Source organism: Melozone crissalis, unplaced genomic scaffold (genome assembly GCF_028551555.1).
Source record: "Melozone crissalis strain CALT ecotype California unplaced genomic scaffold, PUWL_Pcris_2 ptg000008l_1, whole genome shotgun sequence".
Classification (NCBI taxonomy): domain Eukaryota; kingdom Metazoa; phylum Chordata; class Aves; order Passeriformes; family Passerellidae; genus Melozone; species Melozone crissalis.
In genome coordinates, this window is record NW_026535786.1 from 14,420,129 (window position 1) to 14,430,147 (window position 10,019).

A 10,019-nucleotide genomic window follows, 5' to 3' on the forward strand; every position below is an offset into this window, starting at 1 on the left:
CTATACCTCCAAATTACAGTGCCTACCCAGCCAGGCTGACCTCTTTCTTAAGGGGCTACACATCTCTTAACACTGAATGCAAGTTAGGGGGAAAAAAAAAAAAAGCTGTTGTTTATCTCTGCATCATTTTCCTGTGCTGGTGTACAAGCACTAGAGATTTTCAATTTATATGGAAAAGTCCTTGAGGACTGAAACGCTGCCTTACTACCTTGTTAGATGTTTTCACTGCCAGTACCCAAAGAAAATGAAATTCCATAAAGCATATATGTACTCTAGGAGCCATGGCAGCTGACCATTTTAGAAATCTACAGAGCCCCTGAGGCCTTTGAAAGACCTCTTGCCAACACAAGATATTAGGCACTATATGCAATTCCCTCCTACAAAAGTCCACTAGCACACCTACATAGGATATCAGCTTAATTTTAATTCTCTTATGAGTAAAGATGCATCTTGCATCCTTTACAATTTATATCTTCCTTATCTAAAACAGTTCATCAATTGATTTCAAACATGCTCTTAAGCTCTAGCAGTCATATTCTGATCAATAGTACCAGTATTGCTTGCATCAGAACCTTCTCTGACTAAAAGGTGATTTATTACACTGATTTTAGAGTCCTAATTAAACATGAAAGAGCCCATAACCTGAGCTTTCTATCTTGGTTGCTCCCCAGCACAGTAATCTGGTTACACAGTAGCCTAAAAAATGTAACTGTCTTGCTCTCAATGTTGGAGAAACCCATTTTGCTTCACTGTTCCTGGGTTTTGCATCTAACATTTGATTAGACACAGAATTTACACTACAAACTGCCTTAACACAAAGATTTTTTCAAAATTCAGACTCCAGTGAGATTTTTTAGGAGCCTTCTTGTAGCAAGGAAGAAAATCTACGACAATTTTATCACATAAACACAGCTCCTTACCTTATTTTGCAGAAGCAGGGAGCAGCAAAAACCCAGAGGCCCAATTCAAAAGCTAGAATTCAGCAGTGAAGCATCACCGCTTGCGAAATAATCGTCCTTCCAGTGCCCCTCCACAGAGGGATGAGAAAGCTGCTGCAGAGGGGAACGAAATTTCTGACACACAGCAGAGGCACAACCACCTGACTTGATGAGTCATCAGTCTCTCTCTGCCTCTCTCCCACCAGCACCGAGGAATGCCGCAATAGCAATTCCAGCCACCTCGAGCCCAGCTGAACTCCCATCTGTGCTCTCCCGGCTGCACGGGGCCCAGCAGGAGAAATTCAAAGGCTTCAGTGTTTGCATTAATGCCTCCTATAAAGCTGGGAATTCCAATGTCCCGAATGGTGCATACAAGCATACAAATACCCTTGAAAGAGGTGCATGTTTTCTGCTGGGATCTGTTCACCTGCCAGCCCCCCGGTGTAACGCAGCCATGTCAGTGTGCTGAGCTCTGGAAGAGCTGAACAGAACAACTGTTTAACAACAGGCTGCCTTAACAGGGAGGCGCTGAGCACACTGCAATACTAATTGCTTGAGCACCTCGAACAGTATTGATTGCTTTCAGGAGCCTGGTGGGGTTTCCTTACGCTCAGAAGCCCTTCCCCTGGCCAGCAGAAGCACCAAGGCAATTGCACAACATCCAGCACCCCAACAAAGCAGAGAGCTGTGCCACCCTGAGCGACAGTTGCTGGAATCTGTTCTCAGAGATCGACAGGCACTGCCCTGCACGCTGAACAGAACAGGGGCAGCTGTGTCATTCCCTCCCTAAGAACTGCATGAAGCCAAAGAGTTTCCTGCAGTCTTCACAGCTTCTCAAGTCTATCTTTGCAAGTTCTAGGATTACCAACACTTCAAATTGCCACAAAAGCCTAGACACTAACCACAACTCATCAGTAATTTGGAAGCAGCAGCATTACATCAGTATGTCATCAATGGTAGGAATCATTCTGCTGAAATAACTCTGAACTCGAAGGTCACAGATTTCAGTACATCTGAAACAGACTAATGTGGTTTGATTTCCATGGGTAGAAAAACAGAGTCAGAATAGAAGCTCTTACATTTGATATCCAGGAAAGCTTAATAGGCCGAAACAGTAAAATATAGCCAAAGAGTTTTCCAAAGAAAATAATACCTCCTCCTCTTCTTAGTAAAAACCTAGACATTACAGGATAGTAAAGATCACCACCCACACTGGACAATCAGCTTAGTGTCGCACTGGAGATGCTTCAGGTCCAAGGCTGCTGCCATTCACTGTGTTCACCTGAGCAGACTCTGGCCCAGCGCATAAATCCCATTGTCCAGCTGCATGAAGATCTGAGCAAGGGCCTCATAAATAACTGGATAATCACTGCCACAGATTTCCTGTAACTAGGACAGTTCAAACTTCCCCTTCTAACAGATGATATCTTTAAGAGGAAGTACTAAAAAAAAAATAAAAATACAGTGCTTGAATTACTAGACAAATGCAGAAGTCTGGCAGCATTTTCATATCTAGAATTTGGGATACTGTCCCACAAGTAACAACACACCCAGAACTCTTAACACAGGTCACTGGGAAAGGAAGCCCAATAGTATTCTCAGGAAACCTGCTCCTTCACAGTATGCAGAGTTGTAATTTTACTGTAAGACAGCAGGGGAAATTACTCCAGATTTCTCAGTCACCAAACAACTGAATTACTGAGGTTCAGAGGCACCTCTGGCAATCATGTACTCACAACCCCCAGCTCCAAGCAAGCTGATGTGGGCTGCTCAGGGCCACATCCAAATGTGTTTTGATTACCTCCAGGGATGAAGCCACCGCAACTCTGGGCAACCTGTTCCAGTGTTAAGACACCCCTGCAGTGTTTTCCTATTTTTAAAGGGAATTCCCTGTATTTCAGTTTGTGTCCATTGTGTCATGGTTACTTAAGCAGGTACCACTGAGAAGAGTCTGGCACCATCCTCTTTGCTCCCTCCCATCAGGTGTTTATATATTTTATAATAAGATTCTCAGAACCTTTTCTTCCTGAGGCTATGTAATCCCAGCTCTCTCATCTGCTTTTCCTACCTCCAAATGCTTAACAGTCTCTGTGGCCCTCTTCTGGATCCACACCTCTAAGCCACGTCTTTCTTCTACCAGAGAACCCAGAACCAGACACAGCACTCTGGATGTGCTTTCCATCAAGTTTAACCAAGGTGAAAACCACCTCCCTGAACCTCTTGGTGGGATTCCTCCAAACACAGCCAAGCATAGTGCTGGCTGTCTTTGCCACAAGGGCACACTGCCAGCTGATGTCCAGCTTGGGGACCTCCAGCTCTTTTCAGCACTCAGCCAGCTCTCAGCCCGTAGCAGGATATGTGGTCATTCTGCCTCAGGTGCAGGACTTGGCACATCTCTTTGTCAAAGTTCATGGGATTCCTGTCAGCCAACCTTTCCAGTCCAGGTCCCTCTGTATGGCAGCACAAGCCTCAGCTACACCAAAGTCCTTCCAACCTGTCACCTGCCCTCCAATGAAACCAGGCAGGAGTCACGTCCTGTGCCCAACACAGCCACGAGGCTCAGTCTTCTCATGACACAGACATTGTCAAGTGAACAGCACCAGCCTTCCTGGCACAAGCTATAAGCCAGAAAGAATATTTCTTATACTCAACAATATGGACATTTTCCCACTTAATTATTCATTCATACAATTTCAGTTGTCACAGAGCACTTTGAGGCCACCTCTGCTCTAGATAAATACAGAACCTGCTTGAGTGATGCTCAGCTACATACTGTGGACCAATCTGCAACCCTACAAGACCGATTTATCTTTTACATAACTTGTTCCTTGGGTTCTTATAAGCGCCCTCCTCTCACGTGAGGCTTGTTTTGCTCAGCACATGTACCCATAAATCCATGTGAAAGAGAATTATGCTGCCACTGTCATTGCAGCACATGATTACACACTCACTACAAAGTGAGACCATGCAACACTGAATTCAAGAAGTCCACCACAAGCTCCTACTGTCCTCTTCCCAAAAACACATGGGGACTTAGCTATGGGCATGTCAATACATATAAGTTTGATACTTGAAATAAACATCATGCCTTGCAAACAAGCTAAAGATATAACAATATATTATATTTGATACATACAAGACAAAGTATATATTCCTAAAGCAAGGGTGTGAAGTCTGTCCATGCAAGATGTACCACCACTACAAGCTGTAACTCGAGCACCCAAGCTTTTATTCAGCAGCTTGGGAAATTCCTTCAGCTAGCCCAGAACAATACTAGAACAAAGGTGTTTGAACATGACTAAGAAGTCAGCAGCTAAAATAAAACTAGACAGAGAGGCTGGCAAGGTGTTCATTGCATAAGTACTTTGACCCACTGAAGATCTGATCAGCTCAGTAGATAAGCTGCCTTCAAACATCAAACACAGGTATCATGCTATATCTAGAATTGATAAAGACCCTGGCTAAACTCCTGGTACTAGAGAAAACCACATTGTCCATGTGAAAAAATGTTCATCAGCTGACTCACATGCTACAGTTTTCCACAATAGGGTTTTCTATACCAATTTTTTCCTCTCAGCTGAGGCTTCTCGAGAGGAGGAAACTGATGAGCCTCTCCTTAGTTCTTACTTGCTACACTGCTTCACAATTTTATTACTGTGAAAAATTTGACATTCCTTTCAGCCTGCTACACATTCTGCCCTTTGGCTTGATAGACTTTCACACAAAAGAAAGATCTAATGCAACTGAAATCCAAACCATACTACAGAACACTAATACAAAATTCATCTCTGTGTTCTACAGTGACCTTCTTTTCTTATCCTGATCCTGTCATCTAGCTGCTAGGGCTGAAAAGTTCTGCAGCCATCTGCTCAGTGCAATGCTCAGTCATTTCCTCTAGATGAACAGTTTTCATTAACCTCCCTAACGTTACTGCTAAACTAAAATCTACCCCAGCTTTAATTAAGTAAAAGTCACTTGATTTTCAGGTGTATTTGGCATGTTACTTGAAATACTTTCTGTTGCTCTAACCTTTAAGATGACAAATATTAAAATGAAATTAATATGCAGCTGTAAGCAACTATAAGAGCAAGCTTTACTACAGTTCAGCAGAGCGACTTCTGAAGAGTTGATGATCTTACATCAACAGACAAAAGGTGTGCAATTTGACAAAACCACTGTAGCTAGATTTTAAAGTCAGTTTTACACATAGAATCATACGAATTGTTTGGGCTCATTAAAATACAGCGTCTCCTCTATAAGCCTCACTACTGCCTAACCCTTCTCCCCAGGTGAAATGGCTAAAATACTGAGTATGAGTTTGAAATAAGCATTTCCTCATTACACCTAAGTTTCAGATTACCTTTAAAGTAAGGATATTATGGAATCTTGAGTTTATTATGCAAGGTATTTGATAGCTAGTTTGAAGAGCTGAACCAGGAGTGAGTCTGCATGAAAGTCTTTGAGAAAGATCCAACATCCCTAGCAGATAGAAGTACTCTTTTATAGCACCTTTGGTATAATGAAACACCTGGTTGGAATCACAGCACACCTATTGGCACTGGATTCCAGTAAAAGGAAATTAGGTTGAGGTTGACTTTTCCTGTAATGAAAAATTGCATCTTTATGTTTTAAAGCAAGCTAAGCTATGTTTGGAAATCTTATGTTCAAATAAAATAATACCTGAAGTATTTACAGCTTTTTTAGAACAGCCAGAGGCTTTCCAACATATTAGATTTTACCATTGTTTAAACTACTTATTGTGGTGGTTATCTGAATATCTACCAGCCTCATGCAAAACTATCCCATGATAACCAAACCCTCACAATTTTAAGGATCTATAGGCAGTTCACATAACAGAATTGCTTATTTAGCCATCTTTACCAATATAGTCTGCAGTTAGTCTGAAACACCATCTTAGAGTTTTTCTGAAGAGCTGCTTTTTAAGCTCTTGCCTTCAGAGTGGGAAATAAAGTAATGATACAGTGTAGCAAGATCAGGGCCAAACATTTGCACCACCAACTGAAATTCTGTGAAGATTCAGTTTCTTTCCTTGGATATTAAAAAACAGTCAAGTCATTCTTCAGGCCCTTACACAAGACTTGCACAGCTGAAAGCTGTTGTCCAGCTAGAATAAGTTATTCCCATAAAGGCACAGCTGTCTCTCTATGAAGTCCATGGCTTTTCCCACTTTCCCACATCCTTTCTGTATCTCCTGACGCCCAACCATCCCAACCACAATAGGACTGCTCTCCATGCTTAGGGCACAGAACATAGATCAGCACCACAGACATCCACACCACCTCTCTTTTACATGAACCACCACAAACCACTTCAGTAAGCAAGCACAGCTCACAGCAGCCTAAAGATGGGACACAGCGCCTTCACAGCACACATTCTGGCATTTTTCAGGGCATGCTGTCTGGCAGAAACACAGCTGGGCAGACTGGTCAGCTGAAACTCACCAGAGCACTAAGATTTCAACTTGGCTATGAGAACCCTTACAACTTGAGCACCTTTCAATTGTCTAGGAAGGACAAAGATAAGGCTTTTATATTACAGAGACCCTCTGGAACACCACATCTCTCAAGCACTTGTATCTGCAATGGGTCTATTTCCAGCAGGTTTTCTAGCTCATTTATCTGTTCAGCACAATGAGTCTGGGTTAATTGGGGCAGCTTCCCATACTAGTTTTGGTCCTTGCTGGTTACTTTGGATTTGAACATAACAGACTCCCCAAAATGTAAACTATGACAAAATTAAAAGAGAGGCCACTGTCAGACAAATTATTTTTGAACAGAGTGAGAAGTGACACTGGATTTTACCATTACACAAGCTCAGAGAAATAGTCAAGCTGATGAAGCAAGCAAATAAATTCAGCAGCTGAAACAGGTCCTCATCTGCCATTTCATTAAGTGGTAGTAGCAAGGTCTGTTAGACTTTCAGGATTTATCCATATACATCTTATTGGTTTTCACAGCAAGTGTATCATTTCACTAAAGCCAGGCCTTGGAAGTCAAAGTCTGTCAGAACAGCCATATCATGTATGGACATCCAAAAAGCTGGCAGCAAATGGTCAATGTTTCTGAGACATGGGAATGCTGAACTTGAGAGCTTGACAAACACAGGAGAAGTAAACGCTTGGATGAAATAAAGCAACCAAACAAAAAATATGTATGAGTGCAGAACTTAATGCCATGAGAGATGACCAAACCCAAGAATTTGGTATAAGCTGAGCTGTCCACTCCCAAAGGGAAGCATGGAGTGAGCATATCAAAGATAAGCAAAAAGCTTTTTATACAATAAAAGAAGATACAACAACGACAAACAGAAGATCCAGTCAAAACCAGTTCTGCATGTTGGACATTTAGGTGATTATTGACTTATTGTGTACAGGGAAAAAAGGGCTGAAAAGTTTAAATTCATGCTGCTTCTTCTGCTGGAGAAGGACCCTGTTTCTCTCTGCCCAGCTGGAAGACTAAAGGAGTCACATGTTTTAAGATGTCGAGTAAGAATGAATGAGCATGACATTCCAGTTGACTACATGGTCTGTTTTCATTGGCAAAATTCCAGCCTAAAAAAAAAAAAAGTCACATGGATACCCTTGTTCAACAATGCCTCAATATTTCCAAGTCTGAAATCCCCCACTTTTTAACCAATGAAACAAGCATGGAGAAAAGAATATATTTCAGGCATTGGGTTGTTGCATGGTTTGTGTTTTGTAGGGTTTTCTTAAAAAGACAGGAAAAAAAACCCCAGGGATTACTACTTGGTCAGCAGTAGCAGTCAACATTTTATGGCCAACATCAAAGTAACCAAAGACCCCAACTAGGTTATCCTGTAATCCTTTTTCTAAAGGAGTAATTAGGAATGCAGCCATAGCTCACAAACATGCAATTTAAAAGTACGAGGGAAACCCATCAGTAGGAACTTTCAGGGCTTGAGAACCCAAAGACAAACCATTATGGCACCAAAACACAAGGGGAATGCACAGTGCCTCTAAAAGGGGTATCATGCAGGGGAATCTCTGGTAACCTGCTGGATTACAGCAGCTTTGGATGACAATGTGTAACAGCAGCATCCATGCAAGTCTGGAAGATAAATGCATGAAGTCATCCTGGGGAAAAAAAAATTAGACAAGAGAAGGACACTTAAGGCCCACAGCCTTTGCAAATGAGGGCCAATGAGACATAAAACTGTTAATATATACTTAGATGAAAATAAAAGCTAAATTTAAGCTAATGCTCTATAAAAATGAAGCAATACTAATCACTCATGGCTCAACCCTATTACCAGTACCTGCAGAAAAGAATTCTTGATTTGGAAAATGACAAGGCAGCATTTACAGGAAACAGAGATCTTGTGTTACTATTGCAACACAAGACTGCAACCCCCCTTTGAACAGTCAGCTGATGCCAGCAGCCATTTTCCACTGTTGCCTTAATTTCTCCTTCCCTGTTCTCTCAAGCTGATGTTCATGGTGATTTAGTATTTCTGAATGTCAGACTTCACCACCTGATCACAAAACAAAGACTAATTTTTTCCCCACATAAAAGAATAAAGCTTTCCCAGAGGACTTTGCATTACAGACTGACAGGCACAGCAAAAATAATCTGCAGTATTTTTGGTAATACAAAAATCTGTAGATTGTGATCTCACTTCACATATCCTTACATAGAAAATAATAAAATGTAGATATTATTATCTATATTTGTATTTGTAGATATTATTATCTATATTTATATTTGCTCTTCATTGAAAGGTCTTTGGAAGTACCACACAGAGAAGCCAAACATTCAGCTGCTGCAGATCTGCACAGTGCAGAAATCAGCACAAATGCACAACTCACAACATACTGAAGATCTGCCTCAGTTACTCAAACTTCCACTTGCAAATGCCAGTTTGCATTTGACATGTTCTTGCTAATAAATCACTTCGTGCAGTCTGTCAGAAGGTTTTCCTATTTTCCCACCCCCTCTCCACTTCAGCAAGCAGAATTAGCATTTGAAATACCATGCTAGATCAAATAGCCAGTGTACTTTGCTGAAGTATTGCATTACAATGAATAAAACTATCACCAAATTGCTTTAATGCCCAACAGGAGTGCAAATCCTCTGAGGGAAGACAGTAAAATCTTAGGAAGAAAGACTTTACTTTCTTCCTAAGAAAGCAAATCACTTTGGGCAGCTGCATGGAATGGATGGATCTTGACACATATGTGCCACATATTCCGATGTCACAGCTACAGTGACATTGGAAAATCATCCAGAATCGAGTCATGCAAGATTTCTCTCCTGCCTTTAAGTGAATGCCAAGGGTGATGCTTGGAACACCTCATCTAAGGCAGAGTTTTGTCACTGGCCGCAGGAATAGGAGGCACATTTGATGTGCCACCAGGATATTCAAATGCAGAACGACAGGGTCGGGCTGCAGCGGGAGGCCCGCAGCACCATTCCCTTCCAGAGCCGCGCTGCTCGCTCTCTGCCGGGCTGCTCAGGCACCCAGAGACGCAGATCCACCCACTCAAGATGGTGGGATGACCTGGCACTGGAACCCAGCCGCTACCACCGCGTTCCTTTCCTGTAGGGAATCCTGGCACAACCCTAAAGCACCTCACTGGGCGCCTTCTGAGGTTTTTCATTCAGGGCCGCTTGGCTGTCCAGCTCTCCGCTCCCGGGGAAGCGGGGCGGGGAAGCGCATGGCCGCCTCCCGGGGGCTGTGCTGCCGGACACGGCTCCCTGAAGGTCGGCGGCCCGGGCCCCGGCGACACCCGCTCCGCAGAGCCGGGGCCGCGCTCCCCCTGCGAGCGGCTCCGCGGGGAGCCCGCGTCCTTCCCGGGCAGGGTCCGAGCGCGGCGGGGAGCGGCGAGAGCCGACCCCCCCCCGCCTTCACTGCAGCGGAGGGCAAGCCCCGGGCGCAGCTGAGGAGCGGCGGAGGCAGCGGTGCGGGGCGGGGCAGGGACCGAGAGGCCCGAGCGTCTCACCTGGGCCGGCCCGGCGCGCCCGAATCCGCCCGAGTCGCTCCGGCGGCGGCGGCGGCAAAGGAGGCGCTGGATCAGCTGACGCCGGGCCCCGCGCGCATGCG

General features: G+C 43.7%; 1 protein-coding gene across 2 annotated transcripts in view; it reads right to left on the reverse strand.

Annotated features, from left to right (window-relative positions):
• Positions 1-10,019, reverse strand: part of ATP6V1A (ATPase H+ transporting V1 subunit A) — a 29,590-nt gene extending 19,571 nt beyond the window's left edge. The window contains exon 1 of one of the 2 annotated variants that reach the window (XM_054269727.1): positions 9,919-10,019. The gene's annotated coding sequence lies outside the window, so the exon portion shown is untranslated. Of the gene's footprint in view, positions 1-920; positions 1,089-9,918 lie in introns of those variants that run through there. The other variant, XM_054269726.1, reaches the window with a different exon arrangement.